We start from the raw sequence: 19,200 nt of genomic DNA on the forward strand, positions 1-19,200 counted from the left end.
TTATTATTAGTAGTAGTTGTAGTAACAGTAGTAGTATCATTATTAGCAGCAGTCGTATTCTTAGTAGTAGTAGTAGTAGTATTTCAGGACAATGTTCAAGTGTTATAATACCTAATCCGGCCAGTCTTATGTATAGAATCGTTAAACTACGCGCCTTTGTTTATTTATTCGTTTTTATATATTTCTCTTTTTATATTCCCGCCAAATATAACGCTTAATTCACTACGTTTTTTTTTCAATCGCCATTTCATTTTTCACCAGTGATTAATAATAATCCAAAGGTACATCATCTAAACATTGTATGATGACAATGAACGAATTGAATGAATAAACAGTGAGCTATCAATAAAAAGCAAAAAATGTTTTTTTTGGCTGCATAATTACATAGATAAGATAGATAAATGAATAATTTGGAAGCTTATTCTATAAATATTAAAAAGATCGAAGGATAATAACGAAAGGAGGTGATAAAGAAATTGGATGAAATATAGAAAATATTTGTACATCGATATTTCAAAATAAACTAAACATTCCAGATTGATTTGATGTGAATAGTTGATCAAGTCATTTACTTTTGCCTTGTCCTTACACGCCTCTCACTGGCTAGCTGCCCCTTGCCCTCCTCTCTTTATTACAGAAAATAAGAAAAAAAAAACACATGCACATGACACCGTCGGTTTCTAACTTTCGTCAGACTTGTAAAGATGCATGACTTACGGGGGTTGACGTAAGGTTTGTTTACATTGCATCAAAATGGTATTATGTTGATTTTTACGAATTTTCTGTAACACAATGAATTGATATTATGATCGTATTATGTAAGAATTGAGAACATGGTTAAAGTTCTCTCTAACAAAACAAAACAGTGTTCTTCTTCATTACATTTTGACTAAATATTTGCATTTCCACAATCTTTGGTAAATACTGCTTCTTTTCAACATTGGTCTTAGATTCTTAGTAAGGTGTTAAATGCATTTTCACATCGATAAATGTGTCTGCATGTATATATATATATATATATATATATATGTGTGTGTGTGTGTGTATGTATATGTATATGTGTGTGTGTTTATATGAGACTAACTAACAAGTTTTTGAAATTATAGATTCATGACTTTTTCAACATCATAAATGTAAGAGATATTTTTTATAAAACTTGAAAGTTTACACTGGAAATTGCTATATAAGTTGTATTCTTCCCCTCAAGCGCCATGTGGTTCCATTCACACGAGTTAGTATATTTTTTCTACACTCCATACTCACACATGCATATATATATATATATATATATATATATATATATATATATGTGTGTGTGTGTGTGTGTGTGTGTCTGTGTGTGTGTGTGTGTGTCTGTGTGTGTATGTTTGAGTGTCCGATTCAAATTGAATATTAGTGATATTTTTATATATAAGTACTCATATATAGCACATACATTAATATATATATTATATGAATATTATGTATATATATATATACACATACATATATATCATATGAATATTATGTATATGTAAGTGTGTGTATATATATAATGGAATTTTTGTCGTCGTGTTCGTTTTTGTATTTAATTTTCGTGAAAACATACAATGTGTGAAAAACATTTAGTTCCATAACATTTTAAAAAAAGTTAAAAAGGGTTTACTTTTCTTCTAAAGGCTAAATGTTACGAATATGGACATATGTTTTTCGAATTATCTATTTGTAATTTTGTAGTGCTCGCTCTTGTCGCCATAGTTGACGTACACGTACTCTTTGGGTAATTAATCTTAGTCTCCTTCTGACACTGTATATAGAAACTATGCCTATACCTTAAAAGTGGCTGAAGAATTCATAATGAAAACAAAAGGATTAACCGCAGATTTATATTTGACATTGTTTAAATTTGATTAGAATTATCATATACTAAGGACCGAAAATTGTTTGTGATTTTTCTAAATGATATTAAAAGAGGAGTAATTATGTTTTAAACACGTGTTATAAGTATTTACATAATACACATTTTAATAATAATAAAAATTAACATCGGAAATATTTTTTCAATCGTTGGTATTTCTCATTCTTTTAACATTCACTTTTTGTTCGTCGTAACCGCATTATCCACTGCTATATATTGAGAACTTTGAAATATATTTTCACCCGACGCATGTTTAAGCAATTAAGCGAAGTACACTATTAATTCGTTTGTAAACAAATTGATGGTTTGAGCACTGTTGCGACGGGTGGGTGCTGATTTTATACAAACTCGAGGAGAAATATTTACGGCACAGATTGGTGGTCCGACACCGACTGTCAATACGACGGTTGTAGGTTCAATCCACACCTGGGAAAAGGTGCATGTTAAGCCGCATTGATGAGTTGTGATACAACGAAACAGTACTGTATGTGGATTATATATATATATATATATATATATATATATATGTGTGTGTGTGTGTGTGTGTGTGTATGTGTGTGTGTGTGTGTGTGTGTGTGTGTACATATAAGAAAATGTGTCCGTATGTGTATATGCGGGTATGGGTTTGTTCTTGTTCCCTATATCCTACACACAGCCAGGATTGATTTTTATTGAATTCCACACAAATATATTTTATGTATCTGATAGTGTTGTGTGATAGGTTTTATATCGGAATATCGTCGATAATTATCGATGATTGATAATACAAATAATCTGATGAATAACGAATTAGGTGATTTTGACCGAAATGAACACCTGATAGAGCTTAAGATCACAAGTGTACTTAAAAAGTTTTATTACCACACAGACAGAAAGGCACAACCTATAAAATCAACAGACAGTTCTTTAATGTGACATGGGCCGGTTGGAAATGGGTGTTTCTTTTTAAAGCACGATTCAAACATGATACGCTTTCATTTAACTTAAAATTACATCATTTTCACCACACAGAAAATCCAGGCATATAAAATCAACAGTGCGTTGTTTGATATGACAGGGGCATATTCTTAATTAATATTTCTGTGAAGACCACAACTGAAATATTATGTTCATATTTGAATATTACACGTAATTCAAGAAGCATCATCGTCCGACTCACGTATTGTCTACCGGTTAACTTTTTGATTCTTGACTCAACTTGATATCACCTTTCATTTAATCACAGGGAAGATCCTGTTTACATGTCGTTGTTATTATGCACCCAGTGTGTCCCTTCTCTAAATTCACACTAGCTAATTTAATTACCATCACCATCGCCGTAAGGTCTCTTCCATGTAAGACTAGATAAACATCATAAAATTAGCCGAGAAACTAACGGTATGTCGATCTATGAGAAAATTGAGAAAAGACGGCCGAGGTATAGGTAATGGCTACCCTAAACCAACGTCTGCAGAGTAGCAGGCTTCATTTGGACGAATACTTTGACAGGGTATGAAGGAGCGGGACATCAAGTATGGGACCATTCATCGACTACAAAATCTCGTCCCAATTCTGTAGAAGCTCCAAATATTTTATCGGTTTTAATCTGAAAAGAAGAGTTGCGAGTGTTCCAAATTGAAAAAAATAATACTGGGGGGAGGGGTTATCGCATTTTTATCTGTTTGCAAAATGTTTCATTACTGCGCATGCGCGAATCGTTCACATAATCTTAAGAATAAGTAAGTTTGAAAACACTTTTAAAAGATCGTGTCAAGCTAGCTTTATGATTACCGTGATTGACTAGCTGTCTTTAGGTTTGGTTTCGATCTCAACTGAAGTATTTTTTCAATTATTTACAAGAAGTGAACTGTTTATAGAGGAGCATAATCCTCGCATGCAGATCACTTAGTTTATTTCCGTATTTTACTACATTTTTTTAAAGGGACTTAGCGTTACGTTTAATACCGGGAAACACCGGAAAATCTTCGAGTTTTTAATAAAATATGATATGCCTTAATTTGAAAAAAATATATTAAACTATATTTTATCTAAATTTTTCGGTTTCTTATTGTGTCATTTTCTTATATAGAAATTGTTCTTGTATAGCAGCATCTTATATATCTATGAGGCCACCATTTCTTTTTTTGTTCCTCAGGAGTCACCAGTTATCATGTTCGGATGACATTCGAGGATAATGATTTATTACCGTCAGTTTTTAGTGTTGTAATCATTAATTGTGTATTTTTTTTAATTTGATAATTTATGGGGCAGTTTCATATAAACTTGTTTACATTGTATTTGAATACTATTATGTTGTATTCAACTGGGAAGCAGGCCAACGAAACAGTGTTCCACTGGCGGGCAGTTCTGAGGGGAAAAAGCTTTCTTCAGGGAATCTATGTTTAGATATAGGCACAGATATAGATCGGGGAAATCGTATATAATAGTTGTAGATATTCGCGTGTTTTTTTTGTGAAAGTAAGGCAAGTGGGAGCAATAGATTGGAGTTCAGTCGAGCACTTGCAATGAAAATAACGATAGAGCATGGAGTATCGATGCCACACTATAGCTTATGCATGGAATATCTGGCCACATCACCCTTTCTCTCTGTCTCTCATTTTCTATCTATCTTAGACAAATTACACAAAATAATTTTAACATAGTAGGTCTCACATTCTGCTTTCCTTTTCGCACCATCGTAATGTTGCATATCTGTGCTTTTTGGCAAGCACTATTTTCCCTTGAGCGAATACATAATCTTATTCGAAATCTAGTGAGCAATCGCTCTTTCGCCTGCCTACTTCCTTTTTCTCATAGAAGATATGTTGTGAGTCTATCTCTGCTCTGTAGTTATTTTCATGGCAAACACTCGACTAAGATTCAGTATATGTTCGTGCGCAAAACATCCACAGCAAGTACTCACCTAGCTGCAACAAGTGCCAATAATTTCACTTACTCTCTATCAGTACCTAAAACTAAACTCCAAATTAAACTAATTCCATGAACAAAATTATTTTATAAAATTGTCCGTCAGTGAAACACAATACTGCGTGGCTGCTTCCCAGCTGGTTATAACTTAGTCGTTTTTAAAGTTAATGTGAATAAGCTTTTGCTTTTCTGACGTCTTAAATGAACCCGCTCAAGTTCCAACATTACTGATCATTGCCACATTGGCTCACTTTTTACCCGACACTCATTCACACTTCTCTAGTTGTCTTTGAGCCTTGGTAAGCAGTGATTTCTTAATAAAAAAGAAAACTACTAATGAATTCATTTGCATGGGTTAACAGAAATTTGCCAGCTATAATAAAACACCTATTATCCAGAAGAGTAGGCGAAACAATCCAACCTTCCATTAAAAAGTGTCTTATGTCGAATTATGTCTTATACTGTAATTTTATTTAACTTAAGCATTTTGCGGGATTCTCTTCCTTCTCCCTATGTTACGTTATACTAGAGTTCTTTAGTTTTTAATTGTGTCGTCTATTTAACATGTTAAATAGAATTTCAAGTTCTTGACGAATGTGTATAAGACAATTAGTTGCTTCACAAAAATAAAGAAAAAAAGAAACAATTGTCGTAAGTTTATAAAAAGGAATGACAATTTATTTTCTGTTCAAGTCTTTCTCAATGTTCTATGGAGACAGAAAGAGGGAGAGATGGGACGTCGTGGAGGGTTGTGCGTTACACAAAATGACAACTGGTCGTCTCAGTGTCCGTCTTCTCTCTAACTGACTTCTTCCTTAGCTGTCATTTGTTTTTATTAACAAACACTTTAGATAGGAATTTGTTTTTCCTCTGGCCTTTATTAAATTTGCCCAAGACCAAATTACAATATGACTGTGTTTAATACTTGTCAATTGAAGAACGTTGATTTCAAAGCTTCTGCCCTCTTCTCTCAATTTTTATGACTTTTGATAACATTTCTTGGTTTTAAGATGTCCACAATATTTGCGTGTGTGAATCCAACTCCTTACGTGGGTGTGAAAAACCAGCAATAATTCCGGCGTTGCCCTGAATACTATGCAACACCTATTTCTCCAACCGTGCCAAGACTAAAAAATGCGGGGTATTCCTACACTCTAGTAACAACATGTTGGTGGATGTATGTGTTCTCCGAGTGATTCCTGTTTAGTTCATTCCGGTGTTTCAGTTTTTTTTTTTTTCATAGTTTATTTCAGACTAAAAAATACTTATTTAATTCCGATATTTGACGATTGTTACCAAATATTATATTCTTAATTATTCTCTTCCAATCTGCTTAATTAAGGAGGGGTGCTTTCCTTTTTTGGACTCTCTTTATACTCCTCTTTAATATGCTTCTTACTCTTCTTTTTTCACAGCAGGTGTGTGTGCCTCGGACTTGCTCTGTCAATCACGACTCAACATCTCTGTCGTGATGGAACGTTATTTTTTTTATTGCCATCACGTTCCTTTCAGATAGGATTCACGCCTCTGCGCACGGTATTGTGGTCGTGAAGATGATTGTAGCGAGGGTGGGTAGGCCATGAGGTAAGAGTGAAGGACGAGGGTGAGAGTGGGGTGTAGCATTAAAACAGTGTGACGAGAGGAAAGGGAGGAGGATTACTAAAAAAAAAAATATGCACTTTGCTCGAAGATTTTTACGGACTAAGGTATATGACGAGAGACAAAAGCCCAAACACAGAAAAACGAACAAAAGCGACAACTAAGGGAAACACTATAATCGTGGCATTTTCATTTTAAAAACTTGACACAAAAAAATAAAATAAAGTTTTAAAAATCGTTTATCCTTTTCTCTCTACACAAGCTATTTCCTTAGTCGTTCTCATCTATGGATGGTGAGACGCATATTTTCCATCGTTTCTGACATCCGCTTTTAGACAAAGGGATAATTTGTACGGAACACATTTTCCACATCCAGGTGGATGATTGAACTAGGTGACATTTGAATAGGTGTTGGTACAGGTATCCTCGGATATCGGCGAGATCACGCGTTCTGCATATACTTTCATTTTATTTTTTATATATGCATATATGTATATATATATATATATATATATATATATTCTGTATAGTTTCAATATCATATTCATCTTTTTATCGTTGTTATCGAGAAAGAGAATACGAACTTGTATTTGCGTTCACTGTCAGTCTCTCTGTCAGACTTATCTCTCATTAAATCTATTTTCACTCACGATCTCTGCCCAGTTCCTGCATCTACTCGTCTTTCTGGTGTTTTTTTTCTGTTTGTATGCCTGTCTTTATTTGTGGGCATATATATATATATATATATATATATATATATATATATATATATATATATATATATATATGTGTGTGTGTGTGTGTGTTTGTATATGTATATATATATGTGTGTGTATATATATGTATATATATATGTTCATGTATATATATGAATATATATATATGTATATATACATATATATGTATATATACATATAAATGTATATATACATACACATGTATATATATATATATATATATATATATAGTGTGTGTGTGTGTGTGTGTGTGTGTGTGTGTGTGTGTGTGTGTGTGTGTGTGTGTGTGTGTGTGTGTCGATAGTAAGAAAAATAAAATGCTAGAAATTAAGACAGAACCGGAGAAAAAACACTGACCTTCTACATACAAAGGAAGTGATGTCATTTAAGGCTGTACTATTCAACAATATATATATATATATATATATATATATATATATATATATATATATATATATATAGAGAGAGAGAGAGAGAGAGAGAGAGAGAGTGAGAGAGAGAGAGTAGGAGGTACGTATATTTAGCAAAAAGCAAGGAAAAATTTCTCAGTACGTCAGTAGCGCAAAATATGTTCTTATTTAACGTCAGGGGATATTTACTTAAATCATTGCAAGTTATTTCAATAGACAGGGCAATAAAACTAACCTGCAGATATCGTACGACGAACTAAGGGGGTTATTAGAACATGATACTTAAACTTATATTTAAGCCATTATATAACACAGTTTTATAAATTCAAATCAACTTTTGTTTTTCTACAATGCAACGTAGACTACAAAGTGTTGTTAACTATGTAACTTCAGGAAGGCATGAATAATTTCCCCCTGATGCACAACGGTGGATTCCTTATAAGAGCAGGATTTGAGTAAAAATGTGCGATTTATCCCGATTTGAAAGACAATAAAACGTAATAGTCAGTCGTTCGTTTTTCACTCTTATTCACCCTAAGCCATAATACCAGTTATGGGGTATTATTTTGGACCATAGGTACAGAAGCGCTATGTATCGAGTTGAGCATAAAATACGCGGATAAAAGTGCGACCTAATTACTAGGCTTATGTGATCGTTTTCTGAGGGTTGAATGTGCGGTCTTAAGTATGGACGATACTATGGGCGCAAATGATAGAGCAAGGAATCGCCATTAATTAATATTGCGTTCGAAATTGCGTATTGATTCCCGAGTTCAGGCAAAATAGGGATGGAATTCCAAATTCTAGCATTTTAAAGACCACCATCTTAGAATAGGAAAATTTCCGACAAATAGATTGAAATTTTCGATAATATGGGTGCAAATAATGGGCAAATAGCAAGATATAATTATTAATTATATAAATATTGCGTTTAAAATACTGTCTAGATTCCTGAGCTCAGGAAAAAAGGAGGGAATTATATTTTTATGTATAAAAGTTTTCATTAAAGTTTAAAATGCAAAGTCAACTATAATATTTCACTTATGCTTTAAGCAAAACATATTTATTTCAACCGCGCCCCTGTCATATCCAAGGACCCATCCTGGATTTGACATGCCTGATATTACTGATAATTGCTTGAATTTAAGTTTAAAATGAAATAGTCAAGTAACATTGCGAAATCGTGCTTTACACAGAAACATTTATTTTGAACGTGCCTTTGTCATAGTAAAGTCCTTACTCTTGATGTTGGGCTTTTCGACCAAAAACTGCTAAAATGCACTTGCGATGTTAGGCTGTGTAAAATGTTAACTTGGGTCAAAATCGCCTTAATATAATTAGCGAAAATATACGATACAAAAAATAATGTTATATACTCAACGGATGGCCCTTTACATTGCAATGTAGACTACAATATATTGTGGACTTAGTCAGTGCGAGAAGCATGTGAAGTTTTCTCCAGATGCATTGCGATGGGTCCCCAATTAGAGTAGGCAATCAGTCGATTTGAATGATAAATGGGCTATTCTATCGATATTGATGATAATGAAATATGGGAGTTTGAAACATTCGGTGATCCTCATTCTATCCCGGGTAACATGTGGTCACCCTGCAAGGACACACACACACACACACACACACACACACACACACACACACACACACACACACACACACACACACACACATATATATATATATATATATATATATATATATATATATATATATATGAGCAAACAGTTAATAAAATATGTTAAAAAACACTTTGAAATGAGTTAAAAACATATTTAATCTTAAAATGAAACACTAGATAAATGGATAGTCCTTAATCCGCGGAGTTTCGAAGAAATACTCTCCTTCTCATCAGAGAGTAGGAATTAGCAAAATGCGGGATCGGATTTTGCATGCAGAAGTATTTGATGAAACAACAAGTAAGTCAAATATCTTACTTGAAACCAAATAAGTTAAGCAGAGGGAATATTGTAAAGAAAAAGGTGATTACACATGAATGGATAGTCTGGTGGAAGATAGAAAATCCAGTGACGGTAAAATCCAAATGTAAAACTTCAAGAAAGTTAAAAGAATTTCCATTTGTACAAGTAAAATCCAAATACATTCCGTTATTGGAAGAAGATGGTCCATAATAATCCAAAGGCAGAAATCCATGGAATAATTCACAAACATGTGTACAAGGACAAAAATAATATTAATAAAAGAAAAATAAGATGTGCTTTTCACTCTACTTCCAAGACATCAGTTTATACAAACAAACGGCTACATACGTGCATACATGTTACTGTAATTTCCCTTTTTAGGGAAATCCCGTCATCAAGCCAAGGATATCGCTTGAAAAATAGGTTAAATATACAAAAGTTTTTATAGCGAATATACATTTCAGGATGACTACAGAATCATTGAGGAAGGGTTAAATAGGTTTGAGAGATTATATTTTACGAGGAAATACAGGGTAATAATGGCTACTTAATATATATATATATATATATATATATATATATATATATATAGGGAGAGAGAGATAGAGAGAGAGAGAAAGAGAGAGAGATAAATATATATATATATAAATATATATATGCATATATATACATAAGTAATTATTTCAGTAAGTAATTATTTTATATTATTTTATATTGGCCGTGTATATATGTATGAATATGTTGGTGCTATTTTAGTAAAATTTTTTATATAAATTTCAACGCGGTATTTTAATATGTACTCATTATATTTTTTTACATCAAAAGTCTTGACTTTTAAAACTATTACACTCATGTATATATATATAAGTGACCGTTATTGTCCTGTATTTCCTCGTAAAATATAATCTCCCACCCCTATTCAACCCTTTGCACCTGCTAATACTGTAGTCATCCTGAAATGCACATTTGGTATAAAAAAAATCAGCATTTTCAGCATAATTCTACCCGATATCACGAAATTATTTCTCTGAAACGGAAATAAAAAAAAACATATATGCACATATGTAGCCGTTTGTTTATATGAAGTAAATTTAATATAATTTGGTCTGTATTTTTCATTGAGCACTTTTTTGTTTCACATGTTTCAATTAATGTACTTTTAGGAAACGAAATTAAACTACCACTATATATACATATACATATATGTTTATATATATATATATATATATATATATATATATATATATATATGTATATATATACGCGCAGATCGTTATATAATGGTTAGATCACTCTCTGACTTACGTTAAAAACATTTAATACGAATAAATGTTTCATTTCAACTGTATCTCTCGTGGTTGACCGTAGCCGAATGGTTCAGGTCCTTGCTAATGAAGCCAGACATGACTTCTGTTGAGTCTCTCGTCTGGCGTAAATCGTGACACCCTACACTGATGATTCTCGAAAGGATGAACGTCTAGTGTCTGTACCTATTTAATAATTAATATAGTAAAAAATAATATCGCGTCATTGAAGAAACTTGTTTCTCATCGTTGAGCACTTTCAGTTGTAATAAAGTCGGTCAACTTAGCTAATACGCGCAGATCTTCATATAATGATTAGATCACTTTGACTGACGTTAAAAGCATTTAACAAGAATAAATGTTTAATTTCAGCTGTATCTCTCGCGGTTGACAGTAGCTGAATGGTTCCGGTCCTTGTTTATGCTGAGCTTCGAATCTCTCGACTGGCGTTAATCGTGACACCCTTAACTGATAATCTCGAAAGGATGTAACTCTAGTGTATGTAGGTATTTTATAATAGTATAGTAAATATTGTATATATATATATATATATATATATATATATATATATATATATATATATATATATATATATATATGGTGACCCCCAAAAAACGGGCCCCAACTCTTATTAGGCCAAGTTCTTTTGTGTTTTGTCCGAATGAAATGAAACTTTGGTCATAACTAGTTTATTATATTAAAAACATAAAATCAAAGCACAAGGATCTTTGGCCTTTTTCTCCGTTCTACAGTATATGTTCTAGATGGCCTCCATTTAGCTTCTGTTTTTTTTTGGGGTGGTCACCCTGTATATATATATATATATATATATATATATATATATATATATATATATATATATATATATATATATATATATATAGAGAGAGAGAGAGAGAGAGAGAGAGAGAGAGAGAAATAGAGAGAGATGGATAAGTAGCAAGAGAAGGAGAAAAGCGAAGAAGAACTGGAAAGGAAAATGGAGAACAAAAGACAGTCGCAAAGGAATGGAGAGGGAAATAGAGACAGAACATAGATGTGTATAAAGATGTAGTTACATTTGTAAATGGAAGATGGAAGCGAGTACACATATACACTGACACGTTTTCAGCGTTTTCGCAAACAAAGCATTTAAGAGAGAACCTCTTAAAACCAGCTTAAATCATTGCACTTAGGGAAGTATCTTCGCCTCCTCTGAAATGAATCTTAAAAATATTTCACGAGAAATTATATCTGCTAATGTCACCTTCCCGAATTCCACAATAAATTCTTGAATAAAAGGTAATAAACAACATATGGAATAGCAAGACGAAATAAACAAATAATTAAATATATAAAAGAAAACCAGAATAATTTTTGGTATTTCCTTCATTAAAATTCGTGAAAGAAAGTTCATGAAAGCTGAACTAATAATAAAATATAATAAATATTAATGAATAAATAATTTGCCACGGATAATTTTTTTTTATAAAAACTATATAAAATATAAATTGGTTATTGTTGAGGAAATCACAAAATGGCACATAATTTATTTAATTTTTATCATTTAAAAATTATTTCATAATTTTCTGCTTAGTGTTTCCTATTTTTGTTTAATTTTTAATTTTTCTTTTTTTAAAGAATCTTTTTCTGCTCTTCACAAACAAAAGAGTTCGGGAAACTTTGTGACACTTTAATGTTTGGCACTGTCGCCTTTGCTCTTTCGTCGAGCGTGTGAACGGAGCCGGCGTTTTTGCGCATGCGTCATAATTGGAAACGAGCCTAGCCGGCTATCGGTGAACAAATGGAGCTCGCGTTTTAAAAAAAGATCGTCTCTGATTAGATACATTGATACCTTCATGTTAAAAAAAAATATGTTTATCATCTAATGGACGCCATAAATCACAAAACGATTTGAAATATCGGATAAAGTAAAGGAAAATGCATGTTACTGACAGCAAGGAAACAGTTCTTATTTCTACTATTATATAAAAGGAACTTTGTTTGTCTGTGTGTCTATAAGTTCATTCCTTATGAACTCCAAAACAGCTGGTCCAATTTTTATGAAATATAACAGGAATGCACTTTATGTGTCTGGCTGTGTTCTTGGATAGACTTTGTATCGGAATGTTATAGATAAGTATCAATGATCAAAATAACCCGAAAGCAGAACAGACGTTGTGCCCGAAATATAAATATGAGAAATCTATGTTTATAGAACAATTCGTTGGCGAGCAGTCGAGGAATAAAGATTATTTCGAATCGTCAAAGATTTTTGTCTTTACGGACAATTCAGACATCATAGCAAATTTATGTCAGATAATAATGGCTTATATATATATATATATATATATATATATATATATATATATATATATATATATATATATATATATCAGAGAAGCTTTTAGTGGGAATTTACTAATCAAGGAAAAAGCAAATTCCAAAATCAAATATAAATATTATTATTAATATCTTAATTTTAAACAGATGAAACAGCCCAATACATTCACTGACGATAGTAGAGCTTTCGATGAGTAATAGTAAGAACAACAAAGATGTAAAGTAGAAATTAACAAAAAAAGGTTTTATTATAAAGCAGAATACTCGAAAGCAGAATACTCCAAAGCGCGTACGAGGTGCTCATCAATCAGCGGAGCTTTAAAAGAATGCAGATTCTTCTCATCAAAGGAATAAACTATTAGCAATATATATATATATATATATATAATATTAAGTAATGTGATTTATAATTTAAAAGTTTTAAAATTTTTAAAATTTAAAAATCAAAATTTAATTAAATTAAAAATCAGTTTCATAAGAAGGAACAACAACAAAGTCAATTATCTGTACGATCGTTTCGGAAATCCGTGCTTTTTATTTGTGGTATACATGAAGTCACGTAGAATAATTATACATAGTTTTTTTGGTAAGCACGGTCTCCTCATCAGCAAATTTAGGAGGATTTCTATTGAATTGAAAAGACACCAAAAATAAACCTAGCATTAAAAGTAAGGCAGATGAATCTGAAAAATTGAAGTAAAAGGTTTGGATATAAAATTTATAAGAAAATTAATAAGAAAATTTGTATAGGTTAGAGATAGAAATGAGTAGAAAAAATATATATATTTTTGAATTTACATAATAAATTTGATTTAAAAATATATAGATATATAATTACCTTTTGGTTTTTCTTTTTTTGAAATCAGGAACTGTATTTAAAGTAGTCATTTAGATGTTTGCTATAGCTTTTTATTTTATTGAATGATGAATTTTAAAAGGGCGACGCTCGTGCAGTAAATTGTTTCCGTTAGCGTATTTTGATTTAGAGACGCTACAGTTAATATCTATAGAGAGAGAGAGTTTTTTTTTTTTTTTTTTTTTTTTTTTTTTACACCCACATTTAAATATAATATTATTATTATTATTATTATTATTATTAGCTGTCCGCAGGAGCTGTTTAGTGACTACAAATCATGAAACTTTTAATTTTGACTTTACAATTGGATATTGTTTACAAAAGACTTGTTATTGATTAGGTTTTTCGGTGAATTATCTCTGCAATAATGAAAATAATTTATTTCTCATTGCAAAATGTTGTGCCGGCATTTGTACGAAACAATAATCACAAGACTTTTATTCGGCATATTTCGGAATTTTATCTAAACTGCCCGGAAAATTCCGACAATTACAATGTACTTTAGTATTCATTTAAAAAATTAATAAATAAATAAAAATGGGGGAAAAAACCGTTGTACCATTGAATAAATAAAAACAGACATTATTATCATACTAAATTAAAACCAACACTACAAAACGATCAGCTTGTCGACGATAAACCCACCTGTGTCGTTAGTAAACTATGGCACGCGAGAAAGAGGAGGGTTCTTGAGTAAATAAGTCGTTGATTCTGTTCACTACGGCAAATAGATGGCTGGTGTAGCTTGAGTAGAAAGTGGATATCAAAGGAAACACTGGGATGCACTTTGTTTACACAGAATCGTATTAGGTTGAAATAACGTTATCCGATCTTATGTTTCTTTGAGATAGGTACTTCTTCAGCGAGAAAGGTAACGATAGAAAGTTCAAAGACGTTTAATACATAGAAACGAACGGAAGAAAGATCAACACTCCCTGCATTTGTTTATATAAATAAAACAGTAGATGTATGTGTGCGTCTGTATGTGTGTCAATATTTACCCGATAAACTCTTTAAGTACTGGCCACATAATACTGAAATGGAGACAACACAGTGATTATACACCAATGGTGTTTTATATCTTTGTATGGATGGACGAAAAACGCATACAGAAGTCGGCAAATTGAAATGCAAAAATGTTTATTTAAAGTTACCAACATATATATATAAGTTTGCTAGTTTGCACATTCGTAAAAGTAATCATAGCTAAAAGTGCTTTAATTTAAAGGCTTTCTCATCTTTCTGTCTGATAAGCTTGTGCTGTTCTTATTTTATTTTTGTTAAGACACACACCCACATTTAAATTTATAGACTCATTTGCGCGGGTATTACAACATTCACACACACCAAGCCTATTGGATCAATAAGCAGGACGCTTGAGAAATGGCCGACGTAGCTAAAAGTATTTTTTGTCAAAAATATAAATTTTTGAACAATTAGAGCTCGATCTAACAAATTTATTTGTGCCAGCCTCTGGGAGCCGCTAAAGAAATATAAGAGGAACAGGGAAATACTCTCATCAGAAAAAGGGATGACCAACACCATCAGCAACGCTAGCCGATTGAAATTCAGTAGCTGAAATGACAGAACATTGCTTGCCTCTCTCTTTCTCTCACTTCGCCACAACACATGGTCAGACTTTTTCTCTCACCCTCTCAATTCTTTACCTTCTTCCTCCCTTCTTTTTTTTCATACAGACTGCCACCTTAACGCACAATAAAAATAGTTTATTTTCTTTTATACTCAATAAACAAAAGTTTATTTTACATTATTTGTAGTGTATTTCTTTTCGTTTATTTGTTTCAGCGGATTTATGCAAGTCCCCAAGAATTAGTAAACTCCGAAATACAAGCTCAAATGGTAAGGTAGGCGGTTTTTAAAAACTTTTGAAATCAGTATTATATAGTAGGTACAATATAATATTCAATGGAAAATTGTCTCTGTAATAGTAAATACGTAAACTGAATAGATTAGATCTTATTCAATGCTATTTTGCGACGGACAACGTGGGACGCCTTTCCCCTTCCCTTTGCCTCCCTTGATAGTCTATTACAAGAAACGGGAAATTTCATGGGTCTGTTTTAAAACCACGGCTCTATGTCTCATTTGGGTACAGCCAAATTTGGCAGGGCGACCCATTTATTAATCACCAAACATAAAACACTGACTGCTGACAGAAAAGTGCTTTGTTTATATGCGAAACGCAACACTTCCACACTTCCACGTCGTCTACACACACACTCGCGCACACACACACATACAGACACACACATACACACACACATAAACACATAGACACACACACGCACAAATACTAATATGCATAGCATTGGATCAATTTCGTGGAACCAATTAATAGACTTAAAAAGAGATCGGTTTTAAATAGATATAAAAGATAAATAATATGTTATCCATCGCTCTCGAATGAAAGCATGAATGGCGACATCTTTAAAAATATGGGAATTAAATTGTTTGCCGTATCTTATATAAGTAGGGAAGGTGTCTGTCACAATTTTCAGACGTTTCAAATTCGCTGTAGCGTTTTCTAATTTCTAAATAAAGAGGGCTTTAATATTTTTTGAAAATTATTGCTTTAATATAACGTAATAAATTACAAACAGTTAAGTGAACAGTCGTTTTTATGAATACAACTAGCATAATAAAACATACGCTTTAATATGATATTTTAATTAACGGAGATTCCGTATTTGTTATTATATTATATTGGATCCAATATATAGTATTGTTTAAAACGTTTAAAAAAAGATGACTCTTGCGTCACCACCGCGAATCGAAATCAAAACGTTTAGCTTACGAGTTATTGTTTTCTGTGACGTTAATGCCTGAGCTATGTAGACATGTTTGCTGCAAGGATAAAAATTAAAATATGAACCGATAGCTATTAGGTTACGTATGCATATTCGTAATGCCGTCATTTAACCTTGACCTGACAAATTCTATTTATTTAATTTTAACATTTTTTCACCGATTTCCCCGGTTAAAATCCAAATATAAAGTTTCACATGGGTTCGAATATCCTATATATTAAGTTTCATGTCTGTTGACCAGAAGCTGATAGAGGAGCTTGAAGGCAAAATTTTTGAAATACATATACGCACACATAAATATATATAGAGAGTGGTTTTCGTTTATCATAACTTTTTTACGCAAATATGTAGAATAGCTGCATGAATATAATTACACGTAATAGTTAACTAAAGATGATCATTCCATAAGAAAATTGAAAAAAATAAATAAATAACATAATAATTAAAATGAATGTAAAAAAGAATATGCAAATTAATTAGATCTTTTGCAGATGAATGTAATTCCATGTACCATATATAACAAAGTTTAAGGAGTTTAACATACATATAAAAATACACAAACATACAAAAAATAACACAAATTTATAGAAATATACACTATGGCCCATATAATTTTCCGATCTATTCTTGCTTTCTTTTGTTCTAGCTCGTTAAATTCATTTTTCTATTGGTCTCTATTATATACTAGCCTAGGTGCAAGGCGTTGCCCGGGTGTTTGGAAGTGTTTGTTCAGAAAAAAAAAATAATGGTAGTAGGCAGGCAGGTTCGAACCCGTATCGCGAAGGAGGAAAATTACGTTACATTATTGCTGTTGCGCCCATCGCCAAACCGGAAGTAAAGTAGGTCAAAATTAAGGCTAGACAATCGAAATGAAGGAAGGATTTTCGAAAATACCGGCGAAAAAGCGATATCTCCCTTTAGGTAATTGCTTAGTCGAGGGTGAAGCAATTAATGGCTTTGCCAAATTTTTCGATATTTGTCGTCCGAAGGGTCTTGCTAAAAAATGCTACCGATCTCGTGAAATTCCGTCGCATCTGTCCATAGTTTTCGGCATACATACATACATACATTTAAACAGACAGGTGAGATTTATATTATAGATAACTTTTGATACATCATATTAATACTGGGTTCTACATCAGTATCTAAGAACTTAAATCTTGCGAAACTCCCTTCCTGCTGACGGTTTTGTGTTACCTATAGTCTCTGTCTTTTAAGAACAAAGATCAAACGGTGTTTCCTATTTCTACTCTAATATTTTCTCCCGTCCGAACTGCTATATTTCGGAATTCTTCTCCTGTCTCTGCTTTCCTGACTGTACTGACACGCAAAAATTTAAATCTAGTGTAAACAAACATCTTGCTGTTCAACTCCCTACAAATTATCACTATATAGGTGGTTCTAATAATGGGGGCGTTAACGTCCAAGTTGCACGCTGCCTTGTTTGGGATAAAATAACTTTAAATAAACTAATAATATATTTTTTTAACAAGCTTTGTACTTCAAGTGACACTATGCAAGTTTTGGATTTATTTTTATAAAAATATCTAAGAAAAAACACCTGTAATAGAGTTCTTTCACTGAGAAGTCACTGCATATCAAGACTCAGGGACCACTCGATGGTAAAGGTTAATGATTGTACAGTAGTCAATGGTAAAATATCGTAGTAATCCTTAGTAGTGGAAATTTGCCCTTTATCGGCCCCACAACAGCGGAGTTACCATCTTTAAGAGCATATATGAGAAAATTGACCAGATCCTGTCTGGACATCCCTCGGCTAACATCCACATCTGTGGTGACTTCAACGTCCATAACGTGGAATGGCTGCCCCATTCAAATAAGACAGACGATGAGGGGAGGTTTTATCATGATTTTGAACACGTACATCAAGTCTGTTGCCAAGGTCGCTGGAAAGATGGATGGATCCTTCTTCCGCTCCAGAAGATACCTCACCACTGATGCAATTCTCTATCTATATAAAAGCCAAGTACGTCCAAGGATGGAATACTGCTGCCATATCTGGAAAGGAGCTGCTAAAAACAGCCTATCCTGCCTTGACAGAGTACAAAATCGACCTCGTGGCTTAGTGGGGGATGCCCTTTTCTCTACCTTGCAACCTCTCTCCCACAGAAGAGACGTTGCGAGCCTATCCTTGTTTTATCGTTATTTCCATGACAGGTGCACGTCTGAACTCACATCTCTGGTCCCCCCTCGCCAATCTTTCACGAAAAACACCCGTGTAGCTGAATCCACTGTGAAAAATTTCCCCCACTCTATGTCTGTGCCTAAATCAAAACGTGGATTCCATGAACAAAGCTTGTTTCTTAGAACTGCACGCTTGTGGAACCCTGTTCCGTCTTCCTGCGTCATACCTGACTACAACTTGGATGTGTTCAAGTCCAA

General features: G+C 32.8%; 1 long non-coding RNA gene across 1 annotated transcript in view; it reads left to right on the forward strand.

Annotated features, from left to right (window-relative positions):
- Positions 1-19,200, forward strand: part of LOC145256104 (uncharacterized) — a 241,024-nt gene that overhangs the window by 110,742 nt on the left and 111,082 nt on the right. The window contains exon 2 of the long non-coding RNA XR_013863935.1: positions 15,776-15,829. This is a non-coding gene — a long non-coding RNA (uncharacterized LOC145256104). The remainder of the gene's footprint in view (positions 1-15,775; positions 15,830-19,200) is intronic.

The sequence above is a fragment of the Euprymna scolopes genome, chromosome 32, assembly GCF_053919585.1.
Source record: "Euprymna scolopes isolate OS-2025 chromosome 32, ASM5391958v1, whole genome shotgun sequence".
NCBI classification, from domain to species: domain Eukaryota; kingdom Metazoa; phylum Mollusca; class Cephalopoda; order Sepiida; family Sepiolidae; genus Euprymna; species Euprymna scolopes.